The following is a 20,025-nucleotide window of genomic DNA, read 5'->3' as shown; positions in this document are numbered from 1 at the left end:
GGACAATGGCCTGCCAAACAAAAGTTAAAATATTTGAACAATTTATGACAATAACAAAATTTTAGACCATGGTTTCATGTTCTGATTCCTAATGTACAAACTGCCCAGAGATGTGTCAAAGCCTCAAAGACATGTCGATGACAACATTTATAAAATCCTTTCTTGTCCAGTCAACAATATATAATGGAGTATTATTGAGAAAATCCTTCAGAATGAAATTATCCTGCCTTTGGGCAGTTAGGATACATTTGAATTATGTAGAGAAATATTGAGTTCTATAAAGTGTTTTTAAGGACAGACATGTTTGGACATATGAAATGTACACACTTAGTTTTATAAAAATTATGAGAAAGATTAATTTCTTACCAGAAAAGTATTCTAGGTCATTGATGCTGCTGACGCCTCTGTATCAGTAATTCTTACCTCCTTTGAGAAAAATCCCTTTGAGAACCTGATGAAATGTATCGACTCTCTCTGTAGAAAGTGCACATTAGCATGAGCACGAAATTTCGAACACAGTTTTCAAGGGATTCTCAAATGCTCTGAAGATCATTTATATTCCACCCTCCTCCTGCCCCATAATGGGTTAGAACTTTGCATTTATGACAAATTATTGGGCAGTTTTTACATGAGCAATGTAGATCAGTCTAAGTCTGGACTTTTATCAAGTTGGGTTAAAAATTCTGACTTCATCATTTAGTCATTTCCAAGTTGTCTGATCACATTCTTCTTGCAGTTAAAAAAGGGGGGGGGCTCCCTGGTGGCGCAGTGGTTGAGAGTCCGCCTGCCGATGCAGGGGACACAGGTTCGTGCCCTGGTTTGGGAAGATCCCACATGCCGCGGAGCGGCTGGGCCCGTGAGCCATGGCCGCTGAGCCTGCACGTCCGGAGCCTGTGCTCTGCAACGCGAGAGGCCACAGCAGAGAGGCCTGCGTACCGCAAAAAAAAAAAAAAAAAAAAAGGGGGGGGGGCGAGAAAAAATAGATGGAGCATGAGTTACGTATATTTATTCATAATACACGTGTTCGGTATTAATATATCAAGTGCATTAAAAAACACAAAATAGAAGCTATAACAGAATGAGAGTGAAATGATAGAAAAAATTTAAATATCTTGCTAATCATGATTCTGTCATAGAGTCACTAGCTAATATCTCAAGGCAAAATACATGCTTATGTCAGAATTCATCATTATTGATGGCTAACATATATCTAAATTTCAAGTACTCTTGTATAACTGTGAATGTTTTGACCTATTTCTTGTCAGATCTACCTAGACCGTCACCGTTTTCACTTGTCAGTGTGGCTGGCAAAGAACTCTTAGAGGTTAAAGTGGCAGATTTGATTCTGATTTGATCCTTGCATTATCGGATTTATCTCAGTCTTCAATTTCTTTGAAGGAATCTTTTTGTTTTTGCGGTACACGGGCCTCTCACTGTTGTGGCCTCTCCCGTTGCGGAGCACAGGCTCCGGACACGCAGGCTCGGCGGCCATGGCTCAAGGGCCCAGCCGCTCCGCAGCATGTGGGATCTTCCCGGACCGGAGCACGAACTCGTGTCCCCTGCATCAGCAGGCGGACTCTCAACCACTGCGCCACCAGGGAAGCCCTCTTTGAAGGAATCTTTTAAAGCCACTTGTTTTTCGAATATGAGGGTTGACTGGTTAAAACCAAATAACATAATCTGTGGAAACTGTAAACTTCAGGCAATGTCAAGGCCTTGAAAGCGAAAGAACCAGAGGGGGGCGCCACCGTCACCCCCTGCCTGTGGCCCTTCTCTTCTGTTAAGTATCCTCAGATAGTATTTGGTGTGTGACCCGTTTACTTGGGACCATGTAAAGGTGCTAGGGTAAATGAGTATAATAAACATTTACAAAGCTCTTTTTTTCTTTTTTGGTCATTACATTTTTTTAATCATTAAAGGAAAAAGATCATTAAAAGAAATCATTAAAGGAAAAAGAAATAAAATTTCTAACGTTCTTCCCAAATCACAATGAATTGCCTTGCTCACTCCACTTGGGAGAGGCCTGCCTTAGGCAAATTACTTATTGCCTCTCAGTTTCTTCATCTGTAAAATAGGGATAATACCATATATCTCATAGGTTTAAATGGATTAAATGGCATATGTAAAAGTATCTACACCAGCAGATACTAGCGTATGATTTAAGGAGAAATAAAAGGGAGCTGCTATTACGATTATTACTACTCTATTTCACAGGTGCCACGTATGTACTCATGTTATTCCTAGCCTAATTTAAAAACCAAACAAAACCTCCTCTCCGTGCTCTTTATATGATAGCAAGAGCAGTAGCTTCTCCTTACCTCCCACCTACCCCCTCACCCCCAAAAACAAAACAAAACAAGCACCAAAAACATATCAGCCTTTTCAGCTTAGAAAAATAACATAAAGATTCTGAACACTTAGTAATCTTGTTCAGTAGCATAATTACCAATAGCTAAGAACTTAGCTAATTACCTGCTGAATTCTAGATGTTAGATCATTTTAATATATATCTCTCATTCTTTCATTCAACAACAAAAAATTTTTTTAAACAACATACAATGTTCTAGGCATCTGGCTAATTGCTGAGGTTTCAAAGATGAACTGAACTTGCTCTGCACCCTCCAGGCACTAACCAACTAGCGGAGGATACCAAACAAATAATTGCATCAAAGTAACAAGTGCTATTATGGTACACACCGGTTGCTAAAGGAGCAGAGGAGGACTAGTGGTTTCCTTTGCCTGGGGAGGGCACAGAGGGCAAGAAGGACCCCTGGAAGGTACCTGGGCTATAAACTGAGTTTTGGAGGATGTGGGTTGGGAACTTGCGTTTCACTGAGAGGGAAGTAATGTATCCAACATGGCCCTTTAGGAGCCAGCAGGTAAACCAGGTTTCCTGAGCTCAAGCATTTGGGGCAGATCGATCCATAAGGCTGGCAGAGAGCTGTCCATGCACAGCCTTGGCTGATATGCTAAGAGGTCTGAAATGTATCGTAGAATGGATTGGGAATAGACAGAGGCTTTTAACCTAGAGAATGATATGATTCCAAAGCGAAGTGGGGTGGTGTTTTGAAGGACTGGTTGTGGAGAAACTAAATTTATTGACTGATGATTAGAAAAAAGGAGAGAGAGGAGTGTTTATTTCAGTAATTAATCGACTTGCTAATTCTAAACTCTTCACTCAATTAAATGTGGGTTGATTCACTTTGTCAAAGTTTATTCCCCATTACCGTAGATCAGGTCCTCCTTCCTTAAATGGTCTTACTTGCTCCTGTTTGAAGCTAGGCCACATTTCAGCCAGCACGAACAGTTTGCCGAGTGAAACTAGAAGTCTCCTGGCTTTGTGCATGGAATCTGGGGGGGGGGGGGGGGTATTGTAGCTAGATGTCAATTTTCAAACCCCAAATTTACTCTATACAAGACGTCAACCACGGCTGACTTACATAACAAGTGAACACGGCCATACAGACCTGAAAAAATGACTTCTCTCCCTTAATGCCAAACTAGAAAGAGAAAAGCAAGTTCAGAGAACACATTATGACTCATCAAAGTCCAAAAGGAAAAGCTTCATGTGAACCTAGCATCCTGTGCAGCTTCCTGGAGTCCTTCTAGCCTCCAACCCTATTTGCTTTTGTGTGATTTTCTGCAAAACAAAAGAATCCTATCATTTATTTTCCTCCTTAATAGCTATTGTTAAATTTTGCTTTCCTTCGGAGATGAAACTCACACTATATGTTCTACAATCTTCTTTTTGTACTGAGTGAATGGCGCTGCCTTTTCATTTCTCCTGAACGTAGGCTTTATTTTATAAAATTCCTACTTGCTGTGGTGCAAGCTACAAACAAGACGATTCTTTAGAGGAAAGACCTGAAGGGAGAAGGTGGTGCTTTCTTAGACCAATGTGAAGGGAAAGGGAGATGTCATATCTATATTTAATCTCTGCTCCCAGTGCAGGATTTGATTTTTCCATACCCACAGTTGTGCATATAATGCATGGACAGCAATCCCTCCAAGTACTGAATCAAAATTTTATATGAACTGAAGAATAAACACATGTAACAAAGGGAGTGTTTTCTTCTTTACTTTCCATCTGACAAAATGCCAGGAGGAATGGCCAGTCTCTTCCTCTAGTGTCTCACTAAGATGATCCTTCTCTCTTTGAAATTTGGCATGGCAGGTGAAGGTGGAATCTTAAAGGGATAAAGGGCACTTATTCACAAGGGAATAAAGATGAAGTCATCCGTTTCTGAAAATTGGCATGTGAGGTTGGCATGCCAGGGAAACAGATTAAACCCCCCTCACCCAAATGAAAACCTTATATTACCTAATGTATTAAGCGTCACCATTAGTTAAAGCCCTTTTATAGACGACTAGGTTATCTGGCTATATTATTAGTTGTAATTTATTAGGCAGTTGGAAGTTATACTTTTTACTACATTACTCATTTTGTTTAAGATTTCTCACCTAATTAATAGTTATACTGGCATATCCTCAGGCAGAAAAGCAAGTTATTACAATGGATTCTTCAGGGCATACTATATTCTGCTTCTTTTAGATGTGTTATCTTTTGTTGTTGAACACTGGTCCACTTTGGGATAGACAGAAAATTATGAAGCTCAGGTTAACAAGCAAGTAGCAAAGCCTTAGAAAACTGCAGGGTGCGCGATCCTTGACACTCCCAGCCGCCTGGAAATGGTGCCCTTGCAGACTCTTCTTCCACCAGCAATGGACCAGCAACATAAACAATTCTTGCCACTTAATGAGCACATGCAGCACGTTGCAGCAGTGTTCTTTCCACAGCTTCTTGTCTTCAATGTATCCACTGCATAGTTTTTTAAGCGTCCTAGAACTGTATTTCAGACCCAGTTGCTCAAATAGAGGCAATTTTGCAACAGTAAAATGGTGTTAAAATAGGATTTTACTCTAGGGGGGAAAACTCCTCAACCAAATAGTCACAGTGCACTTTGCATGACTAATTTAAGCCATTACATTACAAAATCAGGGATAAATCATACTTTTCATAACACTACCATATAGGAACAGTTTTAAGAGTCAAGCACCTACATTCACGTGAGGCTAAAATAATAGGCCCCGATTTAAAATCTCCTAACATTCTTTCACACTTCGTAAAACTAAAAATAAAATTGTCTCTGCAAACACTGACCTATTCGTCCAGCCGAAGTACTGTATTTCAAGGAAAATGGGAACAAGAGGTCTCAAAACCGCCAAGTGCCAGCAGTTGGCTGTTTGCAGCCTTAACTGGTCTTAAATGTGGGGTGGAGGCGAAGAGACTTCGGACAGGAGAGAAAGAGAGATTTATTACCCTTCTTAAATCAAAAGCAGATTCCATGCTTCAACTGCCCCCTGACCCTCCCTCCCCGCCCCCACGAGGTTGTTTCCCCCTATTTTGGGTATATATTTTACACGAAGATGACAGGTGAGGTAAGGTTAAAGTGCTGTGTCTGATCCACAAGGGGTTAGGGCGGGTTTATTTATTTATAAGGCGTTCAGCCTCCCGGCTGTTTTTCCCTCATTGGCATTTGGAAGCTTGCAGTTCTTTAGAAAAGAGACAGATTTGGCAGGAATGTTCTTTGTGCCCGCCTTCCTTTTTACGGGGGGGGAGAAAGAGAGATTTATAATTACAGCCTTGGGGGGTGGGGCAGGGTAGGGGAGAAAAAGTTTCGGGCAGCACGTCGATGCCTGTTTTTTCTCATGGTCAACGCTGTGCCACAAACAGCTTTGGTGCCACTCGGAGCCCTCCCCTCGTCCCCTCCCTTTCCCTCTGCAGGCTCGCTCTGGCAGGCGGAGGCGCAGTTAAATTCCAGCACCTTCTTCACATAACCCCAAACTACTACGCGCTATTACTACGGCTGCCCTCCCTTTCGCTTTGCCTCCTCCGCTTCCCAGCCTCCCGAGAGGAGCCCGGCAGCGGCCCTGGAAGACCGCCGGGAAGGGATAACGGGCGCCCAACTCCATCAGGTCTCCGGGCTTTCTGCGTCCTGCGCAGTTTCTCTGTTCCACGCACAAACACGGCCAGAGACTCGGCGCCTTGCAGACACACACGGATCCACGCATACAGTAGAGCTGTCTCGATCCACATTCTTGCACACCGCCCCCTCCTCCCCTCCGAGCTTCGGGAGTCGCTGAGCGGGGCGAGTGACAGGCGCGTCCCGCCAACCCGCGCCCAGGCGGGCAGGGAAGAGCGGCGCACGGGGCCAACTGCGGCGCGCCTTCCGGCGCCGGTGGAGGCGGTGAGGGTGGGACGCGGGGCGGAGCCGGAGTTTAGGAAGAGGAGGGGATGGCTGTCATCAATGAAGTCATATTCATAATCTAGTCCTCTCTCCCTCTGTTTCTGTACTCCGGGTGACTCACAGAGGGAAGAGATTCAGCCAGCACACTCCTCGAGAACAAGGTAAATATAACTTACAACTGCTTTCTCCTCTTTCCCCTCCCTCCGGCCTCCGGGCTGCAGCCGCGGCACAAACCCCTCCGGCACCGCGCCGCCTTCGCCGGGGATTATTCATTATTATCCTAATTATTATTTATTGTGCATGCACGGAGACCAAAACAAACAGGCGGGCCAATCTCTACAACAAAAAAAGCCCGCCTCCTCCCTGCGGGCCTCAGGTGGAATGCTCTAACAGCAGCTCCCGCGAGGCGGTGGGAGAAACCGGAAAGTTTCAGCCGAACCTTGCTGTTCTAATAATAACAGTAATAATGACTACTTCAAGGAGGCAAGGGGAGGAACATCCCAACAAACCACAGCCTTGACCCTAGGTAGGCAGTCAGCGATGCGTTGCTAACTCCAGGTTGCAACACACACACACTCGGCAAGGTTGCAATCCCCCCATTCCCATAAAAGCTAGGGTGGCGGGGGGTTGGCAGGAGGACCGGGAAGGAGGATGGAAACGCGACAGTTCTTCCAGAGCAGTCTTCCCCGGAAGAGTTGGAAGGCGAGCGGGAGAGGAGGGCGAGGAGCCCGGGCTGGCGGCGGGGCGCCAACGAACGCGGCTGCCACCCGCTTCCCTGGGACTTGTTTAAAGGGCTCCGGCTGCGGAGACGCAAGCGGATCGCGGCGGGAGAAGCCGAAGCTGGCGCGCCGAAGCGGCGGCAGCCGACGCCACGGGGCCGGTGCGTGCGGCGTCGGAGGTGTCACCTCCACTTCGCGCGTTCCCTCGGGCGGGGATGGGGGCGCTGACCGGTAGGCAGGCCTTTAGGCAAAGGGGCTCCGGGTGGGCAGGGGGCTGCTGCGCCCGGGGCACTGCGGACGTCCCTGCCCCTGGTACCTGGCGGCCGCGCGGGCTCGGGTGTTGAAGTTCGGGGTGTCCGGCCCGGACCGCACTGCTGGGAGGGAGGGAGGAGGTCCCGACGAAGGAGGTCGGAGGTGCCTGCCGGGCTCAGTTACCCTGCCCTCCCCCTTCCCGGGTTTGTTTTCTTTTGCTTTGCGTCTTCCCCTAGCTCGAGATGCGGAAACCGCGGGCGTGGGTCGCCCGCTATCATCCGGGTGCTAGGGGAGCCACCGTGGCTGCGGGCCGGGGAGGCCATGATCCGGATAATCCTCTCTGCCTGACTGTCACAAACAGGACCCGCGCGCACCCGGGCAGCGGCCGTGGCGTTCGCCGGAGAAGGGGAAGGGCTGTGGGGGGTGGGGGGGAGGAATGGGGAGGCTGGCGAGGGCGGGAGGCGGGGTGACCGGGAGAGAGCCTCCCCCCAACGATGACACGCACCTCTTCCTTCTCACTCCTTGCTTTCGAGTTTGCTTTATTCCCATCCCAACCTGGTTTACTCCTTTCTCTGCTTCCCCCCTCCATCTAGCCGTCTTCCCTTCCCCCGTTTGTTTTGCAAAACACGGCCATGCCATCTGCAAAGGTGTCGCGATGCACTTCCCCAAATAACCAGTCCGGCGCGCCAGCCCCTAGTCGCCCTCCGTTTGCGGGCGCACACCGAGGCCTCGCAGCCTGGGCGCAGTTGCACCGCGCGGGGCGGGGCGCAGCGGTGCGGGCTCCGGGGGACACCCGCTCCCGGGTCCCGGCGCTCGGCCGGTTTCCGGTACACGCGGGGAAATCGCCTCCCGCCAGTGTCTGCGCGCTCGCCCCCGCCTCCGCCGCCTGGATTGCATTATTATTTTTATCCGGGTTGCAGTTTGCAGCGGATCCTGGTGAGCAAGGGGCTGGCCGGACTGCTGGGGGGTGGAGGTGGGGGGGGGGGGGCGGAGGGAAGTTGGACGTGGATCAGGCAGAAAAAAAAAAGTTTGGCTGGGAGGCTAAGTAGGGAGGGAGGGTGGGAGGGGGCAGCGAGCTCCCGCAGCTCGCGTCTCGGCGCCCTCGGGGCCGGCGCGAGTGTGGCTGCGCGGGAGTGTGAGTGCGTGAGTGCGCGCCGGGGCCGGTGCGTCGCGAGCAGCGGCGCGGGCAGCCGGTCCTGCCCGCGCCCTGCCCGGGAGCCGGGGGAGGACAAGGCGAGATTTGGTGGCGGGGGCTGGGGTGGGGTGGGGGGTTGGCGTGTGCGTGTGGCTGACTGTGAGTGTGAGTGTGCGCGCGCGAGCGGCAGAGAATCAGGAAGTCACAGCAGCGAAGCGCACACAGACATGTTTGATCGCCGTGACATGACGCGCGCGAGGGAGGAAGCGGCAGCGGCGGCCGGGGCCGGGCCGCGGACTCTGGCGCCGGCCTAGGGCTCGGGCGGGGAAGACCCGCTCTGGGCTGCCGGCCGCGCTGCCACTGCAGGCTCGGCGAGCCCCGCGCCTCTTTTTGTTCCGTGTCCCCCAGGTAAGGATTACTGCGCCGCCGCCGCCCGCCCTGTGCAGAGCTTTCCAGCTCTTTCCCTGCCGGCCCCCTCCGGTCTCCCGGCTCGCCGCGCCTGTAAAGTCAGGCAGGCGGGGGAAGCCGGCTCCCGACCCTCCGATCGATCGCGTGGAAAACTTTCCAGCGGGAGGCACCGCGAGGGGAAGAAGAAGGCCTTGCTGGCTGCTGTCCCTTGTCAGTTCTTCTCCGGGTCTGGGGAGTGGAGTCGCTGCGCCTTGGGGCCGTTGCACATGCAAACTTCGGGCCTAAACGTGCCTCCAACTCTCGCAGTATTTACTCCAACAATAAAACAAATATTCAGAGTCGTCCACTTGGTCCTGCCAGGCGCTTAGATTTTTTAAGAGCAGGAGACAGGCTGGGGAGTCGAGGGAAGTGGGGCTGTTGTGCCGAATCCATTTCTTCTTTAATGTCTGCAGCGGGTGTTATGTAACTTTAGTAGCACATGGGTGCAAAGCCCATACTGGGCTTCCCCCCTCCTTTGTTTATATAACTTTTGGGAGAGTTTTGCAAGGTTGTCCCTTTTCTTTCTTTCTTTCTTTTCTCCTCCTTAACCTGACGGAGGTTGGTGCTTTTGAAAAAGCAAAGCGACCCGGGTCGGTATTTTATGGAGAGGTGTCATCCTTATCTCCTGGTTATTAGGTAGGCTGTGTTCCTAACTATGTGTGATGTTAGAGCATAAGGAAGACATTAAGGATACACGTTTGTCTACCGCACTGAGTGGTTATTTTTAACGTCTATGCGTTACCAATAGCAGAGTTCAAATTTAAACTTCCATTTCAAAGGACTTTTTAATTTACACCTGGCTGTTGGAAGAGAATGCTTGTAGGAACAGAAAGATTGTTGCTTGAGTACTGAGTGGAAGAAAATTCCTGTCTGACCATGTACGTAAGACTCAGAAACCTCTGAGATCTGTACTGAAATAAAAGCCATGCCCAGTGTTACATGTGCGTGTAGACTTATATATGCACATTGAAATGTTTCAGTGATATTTTCCACCATTTTTGGGGGGGACCACTACCCCAGTCTTGTTTGCCTACACTAGACTTGCTAGGCTTCTAGCCTACTTCTAGCTCACTGGTGAAGTGTTAAGAGGTGTGGCAGGTTTGAATCCAAGTTGGTGCATTGTTATGCAAATAGAACACACTTTCTCTTTTAAGAATCTAATTGCCCTTTTATTCTCCTGGACTTTTTTTTTTTTTTGAAGCTCCCTGACAACTTGGAATGTTTGCTGCTGGGAAGAGGGGATTTGGAGATGCCTATTAGGTACAAAAGATATTTATGACCGGAAATAAAAAACCAAACCTGTAGACAGCCTCCCCTCTACCTTGTTGGGGGCATTAAAGAGAGAAGCCATATTGTTGAAGAACACTGTAAAATAAATCAGGAGTTTGGGGTATCAGAACCCTTGAAGAATTGGCAGAGGTGAGGGGGTGCTTCCTTACATGCAGCTTTTCTCTCCTCAGTGACATCAGTTACATCCCAGCTCGGGGACTGGCTGCACTGTGGGGTTTCACAGAAAATATTCACCGCCAGAGTGTGTTCAAAGCAGCCTTAGATCTTTTCTTTTGTTCGTTTTTTTAAAGTGGTTTTTGAGCATTTCTCGTCAAGTTTCTTAAAAAGTGCTTTGACCAACACCTGAGGCTTGGAATTGACCAAAAAAAAAAAAAAAGTGCCTCTGCACTTGTCATATTGTTAATCTTTGGATTCTGTTTAAAATATTTCTGACACTATAACCAGAAAGTACCACTTTGGCGAAGAAATAATTATTGAAACCTTTTTTCTTTGACTAAGTTTAAGATAAGTTATTTTACAGGCGAGCATGAAAGCACATACCATGCTCTTCTAGGAGATCATCGGGATACCCCTTATATTCTGGTAATATTTTGACATTTCAATTTGAGGGCTTATTATGTATTGGAACAAGACCATAAAAGAGAAGACTTTCATATATTATAGAAGAGGTACCATCCTCTAGTGTTTTCATGTTGGCTTTTTTTCCCCTTTAGCAGTCTTCCTTTGTAAACAAGGCCTTTGTCATACTCTCCTAGGTCAGCAGCTTTTCGATACTCCAGAGAAATAATAAATCACTATTTATGACATCTTGACATGGTGCCATGAGAACAACTGAACTGTCACAAATATAATGCTAAGGAGTGTTTCCCAGCACTAGTATATTGAGGCTGGGTTGATCAGACCTGATTTAGCCACCAGAAGTTTTGATTCACGCTGTTTCTGGTCAAGATGATTTTAAGGGAAGTCATGGACAATTTGTTGCTGACCATGAGTGGCCTTAGAAAACCCTTCGTAAATGAGCCACATTTTTCTCCTGCAGTATTTCTGGTGAACAGATGAGAACACTTCCCTGATGTGAAAAGCCATTTTGGGGAGCTGCTTCTGATTTTTTTTTTTTTGGTCACTTTTTTTCTATAAAGGAATGATCATCTCAATTGCTCCTTTTTCTTACATGTGTCCTGTAGTTTGTTTTTGAACCATAGAGGATGCTGAATTTTCTGTCGTCTTTGGAAGTATTTGTTTATGGAACTTTAATCTCTAGCCAGTTAATAAAGTCATGGATCATTCTATAAGTAGTTGGGAATAGAAAATACAGGTGGTGGTAGGTTATTTGGTAGAGTATTTAGGAAGCCCTGGGGTGTTTATTTTTTCTGCATAGAAAGTCATGACTATATTTTCCAGGGAATATAGGACTCTAAAACTTAGTTCTGCCAGAGTCATTATGAAACATAGCATATTTATTTGCCTAAGATATTTATCACCAAGTTAAATGGGATCCTGCGACCTGGGTTTGGAAAACTTTACAACTTTATTACTGTTTATTATTACTTTTTTCCCTCATATTAATATAGCACTTTTTTTGAAAGTGTTTTAGATATATTAGAGATTTTAAAGATACAGTCAAAGATACTTGAATAATTCTACTTTAGCAAAACATATAACACAGCTGATGAAATTCAGGAGCTAAATAGTTGAATCTTTTGAATGTTGGATATAAACATTATTTAATTTTAATTATGAGAGAATAAGTAAGTAATTCACTCATTTAGAATGATGCTTTAGATATGAAATACAGGATTTTTGACTGAAATATTTACATAAGTGGTGCCTTTCTGGACTTCATGATACATTATTATGTAACTGAAGCCGACTATGAATTGTAATGTTTTATTAGATATAAGACTTTCAGAACATTCAGTTACCATCGGGGAATATGGCTGTATAATTTTATACTTTTGAAAAGATGACAGTATTCTATGTAATTTTAGGTCGTGTATAAGCATCAGTCTTCGTTTTTGTTTTTTTTTTGAATTTTATTTTATTTATATTTTTATACAGCAGGTTCTTATTAGTCATCCATTTTATACACATCAGTGTATACATGTCAATCCCAATCTCTCAATTCATCACACCACCACTACCCCCCGCCGCTTTCCCCCCTTGGTGTCCATACGTTTGTTCTCTACATCTGTGTCTCAATTTCTGCCCTGCAAACCGGTTCATCTGTACCATTTTTCTAGGTTCCGCATATATTAAGCCTCAGTCTTCTGCCAATATATCATCTACCTCTCTGCAAGCACTAATATTTTAGAAACTTTTTAGAAACTGACCTAATTGAAATATTGACCCTTTTGAAAGGGCTGACCGTTTTGTAAATCGATGAATGGAATTCATAGAAGTTGAAATAAATTTGAAGTTTAAAACCCATTAAATATAACTCCCCCCTCTCTCTCTCTTTTTTTGTTTGTTTGTTTGTTTAAACTGAATTCAGAATTGTGGACTTAAAGTTACTTAAAAACAGCAAAAAAATCTTTGACCAAAAAGCATTGGGATATGTTATCTCACAGGTTAACAGAAGTCCAAGGGAAGTTCTCTATCAGTTTGTGTTAGGATTGTGTTTTCTTGTTTAGAATGACTGTATTTCTTTACCTGCTTGAGGTTGTATTGTCCAGTTTTTACCATCCTACTGGGAGTGAAGTCATTGAACTTGGAAATTGAATGTCCGTGAGGAAAGCTGGGCATGTAATAGCTTTGCAAATATTTGCAGCTCTTTTGCCGTTTGCTGTTGTGCTGGATTCTTACATGCACTAAAATGCTATTAAGCAAAGTCTATAAATCCGTAAAAACTGAATGATCTGCAATCGAGAATTTATGTCTTACAAAGAACGTGCCTGAACACGTATGAATAGCAAATTGTACACCGCACAGACCACTTGATACAGGGAGAGATCAGGATGGGCTCTCCTGAGTGCATGGGGTAGGTAGAGTCTTCGAGATGGAGGACGATTGTGGCCAGAGGAGGGCAAGGGTGGGGTGGTGGGTGCTGATCTTTTGAGATCAGGAGAAAGTCCTGAGATCACAGGGCCCGAGCCTAAAGAAACTGTGAGAAGACCAATGGACCAATTTTGACCTGGTTGCCCAGGGCAAGAGGTTCCAGTTGGGAAGAATTTTCAAAAGATATAAGTTGGAGAAGGTAGAAAGACTTGATTTCCAGGCTAAAGCATGAATGTTTTATCCAGAGTGTGTTGGAGGTTTCTCTCAGAAGTTTGGAGCAAGGGAATTCATGAACAAAAAGTATGTTAGATTAATCTAGCAGATGGTGAATTCAAGTCCAGGGTGGGAATTCAAGGCTTTAGAAGGATCCTCGCCATAACATACCTTTTTATACGATAGCTCACAAGGTGTTTTCACATGTAATACTTTATTTGCTTCATATCAAAATTGAGGTAGCGGGCTTCCCTGGTGGCGCGGTGGTTGAGAGTCCACCTGCCGATGCAGGGGACACGGGTTCGTGCCCCGGTCCGGGAAGATCCCACATGCCGCGGAGCAGCTGGGCCCGTGAGCCATGGCCGCTGAGCCTGCGCGTCCAGAGCCTGTGCTCCGCAACGGGAGAGGCCACAGCAGTGAGAGGCCCGCATACCGCAAAAAAAAAAAAAAAAAAATTGAGGTAGCTGACTACTATTATGCCTGTTTTGTAAAAGAGAACTTGAAATTCAGAGGTCAAATAAACTACGTGGTGATTTATTTTTTAATGACAGATTAACACTGTAAATGGCCATTATTCATTTTAATTGCAGTGAACTTGAAGGGTTCATGCTTGAATTTTTGTTGCTGCTGTGAAAGTCGGGGAAAGTGGGGCATCTCACTGGTCTGCTGGGGTTCATTCAGCATATAATGGTCAAGTTTTACTGCGAAGTCAACGTGTGCCATCTCAGCCAGAAAAAGTCCTTACAGTATGTATTTCAGACTCTTACATGTTTCGTGTATAAATAAAATTATCTTAGCAGACAGAGATGAAAGTGGCCATCATTGATTCTTATCAGCATCCCAAATGAGGTTGCCTTGCAAAGGGGCCTAACAGAACCTAGGAAGGATGGGTGTGTGTGTAAATACACACGAATTACATTTCAGGGTGTCACGCTCTGCTACTAGTTTTTGTTGGTTGGTCTGTTTTGGTTTTGACCAGTTACCTAGCAGTTTGGGTTCAGCTGAATTTAAGAAGCGATCGTTGTCCGTGATTACCTTTGTAACGACCAGTGGACATGGATTTTGGGTTAGAGGGTTGCTCTGCCGGAGTGCTTTTTTGTTGAGGAGCTTCTAGTACTTTGGGTTTTCTTGTAAACACCCTGCTTAAAAGAATTTTTCCTTTGTGGAAACATTGGCTGTCCTTACCAAAGAGGTCATGGAATTGCATCACAGGTAGGCTCTTCTGAGAAGGCAGCTCATGGTATGTCTAGGGTGATCATGTCAAGAGCCAGGTTCCTGTTAAGGCAGTGCCTGGGGCTCACGGGGCTGTAATTGGCCCCTGAAGTTTGTTTTCTCTCTTGTCCTGCACTGATCTGCTTTGGAGCCCCTGCCAGGTCTGACTCTGGGCAGGGACGGTCCCAAGGCTTTTCATTCCAAGTGAGGGCAGCCGCTTGCATCCTAATTCCTTTCCTTGACTCAACGATGGGGAGTTCGCAGAAGCCCAGCAAACACAGCACACTTTTCATCCAACCACTTTTTAAAACAACCTCGACTTTGAATGGTAAACCGCCAGGAATGACAACGAGGAAGATGTTTTCCATGCTTTTCTCGAGTTTCAGGCCAGCCACGTAGAATGTTCACTCTAAGCACAGTGTGGTTTTTATCTGTGGCACAAATCATTTCGTGCACTGTGTAACGTTGCGCGTCTCAGACCAAGAAGCACGAGGGCTTTGGGTGTATTTCATCACCTATCCAGACAACCTTGGCCTCTAAAAAAGAAACTTCTGGTAGATTTATTTCTTTTATCTTCCTTGCTGTTCTTACCTACTCTCTACTCCCCCATCAAGAACAGCAGCACTTGTGTTCCAGTTCTAGAGATGTTGCTACTTCTTGTGGGGAATTCTCAGTTCATTTACAGAGAAAGCTACAGAGAAAACCTTCAGGGTCAGGGGAGACAGTCTGAATCAGCAAACAGACATAAAAAGAACTCTTATCTTAACTATCTCCTGAGCCTTAATCGTTCTCCATAACAGCCAGAAAACTTGAAAACAACAGTTATTCTTAGGGATGTGAACCGGGCCTAACTTTTATTTCTCATATTCCACCTTCGACCTGTACCCCAAAGTCTTTCTGTAAATGCAGAAGAGATAAAGGTCTGCTGGAGATTCAAGATCACCCCACGCTTCCTTATTACGTTTCGTGAAGTTATTTAAGAGGTGTTGTCTAGTGCAGGTTGTGCTTCCCCCCAAACTCTTTCTGTGACTAGAAAACACAAGTTGCTAGGAAACATTTATTTATTATCTATTTTTACTGCAAGGCCTAGCAGAAATGGCACCTTCTCCACGAAGCCTCCCTTAATTCCCTTTTCTTGCCTCCGCCCTCCAAGCTGTAAGTCCTCTCTCCTGCCCGTGACTAGAGTGGACACTCTAGCTATACCCCTTCTGGTCTTGCAGGAACTTGCATGTTCTTTTTTTTTTTTTTTTTTTTCTCACTGCTGTTTATGGATAAGTCCTGTTTCCCTGTCAGAGTTGCAGAGCCCTGGGTAAGCCCTCTGGTCATTTCTGTACATCCTCCATGCCTTGTGCCCAGGGGAGAGCCAGGACAGTTGGGAATAGATGACTAAAACAGGTCCTCTGGATCTTTGATTAAACATCACCGACCTCTTAGGTTCATAACATTGTCTCTGCCTCATATTCTCTCGAGGGCTTTTCTTCACTTCTCTGTCCCTTCGCACATTAACATAGGAGCACAGCCGAATCCCAGTCCTCGCGACATCTCCCATCGTTTCCATCTTTGCTTCTGCATCCTCCGCGTCGCACCCCTGTGCATCGTTGCTCAGCCTGAGTGACAGCTCTCCACACTGGTGGATGGCCTGGCTTGCCTGATGGTGCCGTGACTCGGTATTGGGCCAGGAGTGAAGAGATAAAAAACTCTACTCACAGATGTGACTCTGGGCAAGCTCTGTGGTCCCTTCCTGCCCTCCTCCTTTAAATGGGGACGTGACCAAATGTGTCCTCGAGTCAAGTCCCTGAAATGATTGTGAAGCACATGGGGTTGTGTTGAAGTATTACTGCGAGTGTGGGGAGCTTTCAGCTGATTGGAGCGAGACAGGACGGTAGACGTTCTGTCCTGGTTGTCATGGTTGGGCTGGTGACCCTTAAAATTCCATGAAGTTGAACTCCTTTTAATATGCAGATGGGTGTGCTGGGGCTTTCTGTAAAGGGGAGAGGAAGGGAATTGGGGCTGAGGGAGGATGTCTACAGTGGTTGGAGTTGTGGGAAGCTCCAGCGACTTTTATTTTTAAAAAGCGCACACTCCCCGGTTGTAAAGGCAGGGTCAGGACGAAAAAAGACAGGGTGTACTGCTGAAAAATTCTTGGCTAAGAACGCAGCGGCCTGGCCCTCAGGGAGTGCTGGTGTGAGGTGGAGGGAAGCGTTGAAGGGAGGAGAGGGGCCTGGCAGTGCCGGGGTACAGGGAGGTCTGTGTGCCTAACCTCCTTACACACAGACACGTTTTCTTCCTTATATTGGCCATGTAATTATGGAACAGGCCGTTCTTTTTGGTGACAATGTAAAACTTCCCCGCCCCGCCCCCCAACACAAAATAAAAATAGATTTTGAGTGTTATCTTGCGGAGAGACCTGGCACTCCTGCCCTCTCAAGGTTACTGGAGCCATCGCCTCTCCCCCATCCGCCCTGTGCCTGTCCCCACTGTCCCCACCCCATCTGCATCACTTAATTGGTGCCTGGAAAAAAAAAGAAAGGGGTTTGGATTCCTAGGGAGACCGGGAGGGTGGGTGAGGGGAAGCTGAGTTGGCCAATACTGGACTTTCACCCTTAACCACAGGGACTTAGTAATGACCCGCGCCTCTGCCTGAGACTCGCACCTCTTTGTAATTTCCACCCCCGAATTGCTTTACTCTGTGGGAAAGTTTAATCGTGTCTTGGAGCTGCATCGTGAAGTTGCCACCAGAAATGAAGAGGAAGGAATAGGAGGCCAGGACTGTGGCCTCGTCTCTGAGAGGTGCTCCTCTGTGGTACGCTTGGGTGATGGTGCCGTGGCGTGAATCCTGGGACAGCCCGGGTCCTGCCCTGGAGGTTCACTGATGAGCGCGCCCACACAGACGGTTAGAGGAATCGGGAGATGCTGCAAGCCCTGGATAGGCAGATGCAGGGAGCCTTGAGATGCTTCGATTCCAAGCCCAGAGGAAGCTGAGAAACCCCAGAAAAAAAAAACACGCTTTGCCCGGGAACCCCAGGGTTGGCGACAGCCCTGAGGTGGGCAGAACCCAAGGTCTCTGGGCTCCCAGTCAGAAGCCAGAGGGTTGTGCGGTATTCACACATTCAAGTTGTGCGGTAGTCCAGGTCCCTTAGCTGTGCGGGATGGGGCAGGTTTGCTCCCTTGTTAAACTGTGCTGTTTCTCTGAGCTGGCTTCTTGTTTATTCATCTATGCTGTTTCACGGACACATTCATTAAGTGCATGCTCCTAAAGGTTCTCTTCTTACGAAAAAGTTTCCTATATAACACGTTCCTATATTAACATTCTTCTTTATGTCCGTATTCTTCCATTTCCTGTCTCATATGTTTCCCCCCTAAGAAGTTTTTAGTAGTTTCCTATAACAAAAAATGATGAGCGTTTCTGTGGGACTGCATACAATTAATTACAACATTCTACGAGACTCCCAGATGAAAGTCATTTTATGCACAGAAAGTCGTTGGTATTTTGGGATAATAGATATTAAAATGTAAAACATGAAAAGTAGGACTGCCAGGCTGACTGAGCACTTGTATCTTCATTGTTCAAACTTGTGGTATCTTGCCATCATAGCCATTGAAGCCAATTTCAAGGTAAATCATAACAGGAAGTAAGCAATTTCCTTTTATTCACTAAAAAATAAAGGGGTTTATTAGTTTGCTGATATACATGAAAGAACATTTTAACTTGTAGTACCCCTGAATTGACGTCAGCGTCCTAAATTTAAAATGCTGACTGAACATGGGTGGGTGTGTGTATATGTGAGGGGGTGGAATCCAAAAAAAAAAAAAAAAAGGTTACTTCCGCCTGCTTTGTTAATCACAAAGAATAAATAATAACATTTGGCTCTCTAGTGAATTCAGGCTATAATTTACTGTCCAAGCTTCCCTGTTGTTTTAGAAATCACTTGAACTGTGTTCTCTTAGTCCCATCTTGTATCAGCAAAACAGTTTGAGTGATCCCTTGCTTATAATCATTCCAAAGCAGCCTTTCATCCCTTCCTGTTCTAGCCCTAATTCATTTATCAGATTGGCCAAATTCTTGCCTCCACTTTTCAGATTTCTTTGTTTGAACATACCTCAAACCCTGATTGCTCTCTTAATTTTTTTATTTTTTAATAATTGACTCTATTAATAGTTTGCCCTTGCAACTTTGTCTACACTTCATTCAGATCTTTTCTGAGCACTTACTCCATGCTGGTTGGAGGCGCTGGGGATACAGGAGCGAAGAAGGGCCAGACCTCACCCTCACGGCCCTCACATTCTAGAGATTCCTCGAGGGGTGACGGTAGTTAGCTAAGAATGGAAGTAACGTGGGTTTTTTGTTTTTTTCATTTAATTTTCCCTCTAACCTCTCATTTCACTATGGAAAGAGCCCTGCTGTGGGTGACCCGGCCCCTATGGTCTAATTTCTTCCCTGCCACTAATCAGTGGGTAAGCAAGTCCACTTAGGATTCTGTGAGTTCGGCATCAGAAGAGGTTTTGTGTGTACAGGTGTGTGCCCCCAGATGACATAATATATCACCATGACTACCCTGGGATCATTCATCTCCATCAAAATTCAGAAAACAGCTTATTTACTCATTTTGGCTGATATCCAAGATCCAGTCGTACCCACCCCATGAGGCAGTTCCCCGGTGGGGATGCCAAGAAGTCTTGGCACATGGGTGATGGAATACGGCTTTGCTGGAGAACCGGAATTTTCATACCACGTCTCTGGTGGGCCCCGATCCAGGAGTCATGGTTGATGTCTCGTGTGAGTCTTGGACCCCAGAGAGGCCCGGGATGAATCCCTGCCCTCCACTGTCCACATGGTCTTTAATTAATTACCTGGTGGTAGGACCACATCTTAACCTGCCCTTCTGTTCGTTTCTGCTGGAGTGGAGGTGGCAGGGCCCGGGGAGTAAGGCTCAGTAAGAGAGGCTGCTTGTCGTGCCAGGCACAGAGCTAAGGCTTTACGCGTACCATCACATTTTAGTCTCAGTGCGTCATTGCCTATGCGGCTGTGTGAACCCGTATTTGTCTGACTGCCATTAACCTCTTCTTTTCCCGTGATTGGCAATTCCCTTTCATCCTCAGTTTATGAAATTGTACTTGCTCCCCCTTTTAACTCTCTAGAATTCTGTGAAGTTTGAATGCTTATTGACTTATGCAAGTGGGTCTTGGTTGGGTATTTCTTGAGGAGGTGTATATTTTAATGGCTTTGGGGGGTTAATGCCTTGTAAGGTGCCCAAGTAATGAAGAGCATCTGTTGGCTTCAGTAATAAATTTTAAGCTTGTTTAGAATTCTCCTTATGTCTTACATTTGAGTTTCTCCAGTGAGCCTTTTTTTGGATCTTAGATGATTTATATCTTTCCGGGGAATCATTTTAAATAAGAGGTCTTCATAAAGACTAGGGCAGATGGATATATATCACACTCTCTCAAACATCCGGGCTAGACAGGGCAGTTCTGTTTGATGTTTGTTACGGAAATGGCACCATCTAATACTAAC

At 46.1% G+C, this 20,025-nt stretch overlaps 1 protein-coding gene across 6 annotated transcripts in view; it reads left to right on the top strand.

Annotated features, from left to right (window-relative positions):
• The first annotated feature begins 6,287 nt into the window (after window positions 1-6,287).
• Window positions 6,288-20,025, top strand: part of SMARCA2 (SWI/SNF related BAF chromatin remodeling complex subunit ATPase 2) — a 172,865-nt gene continuing 159,127 nt past the window's right edge. For 2 of the 6 annotated variants that reach the window (XM_033858133.2, XM_073806170.1), the window contains exon 1: window positions 8,510-8,762. The gene's annotated coding sequence lies outside the window, so the exon portion shown is untranslated. Of the gene's footprint in view, window positions 6,410-8,025; window positions 8,156-8,506; window positions 8,763-20,025 lie in introns of those variants that run through there. The other 4 variants (XM_019934753.3, XM_033858132.2, XR_012332534.1 and 1 more) reach the window with 4 other exon arrangements.

This window comes from Tursiops truncatus, chromosome 6, assembly GCF_011762595.2.
Source record: "Tursiops truncatus isolate mTurTru1 chromosome 6, mTurTru1.mat.Y, whole genome shotgun sequence".
NCBI lineage: Eukaryota > Metazoa > Chordata > Mammalia > Artiodactyla > Delphinidae > Tursiops > Tursiops truncatus.
This window is presented reverse-complemented; position numbering and strand designations above follow the sequence as displayed.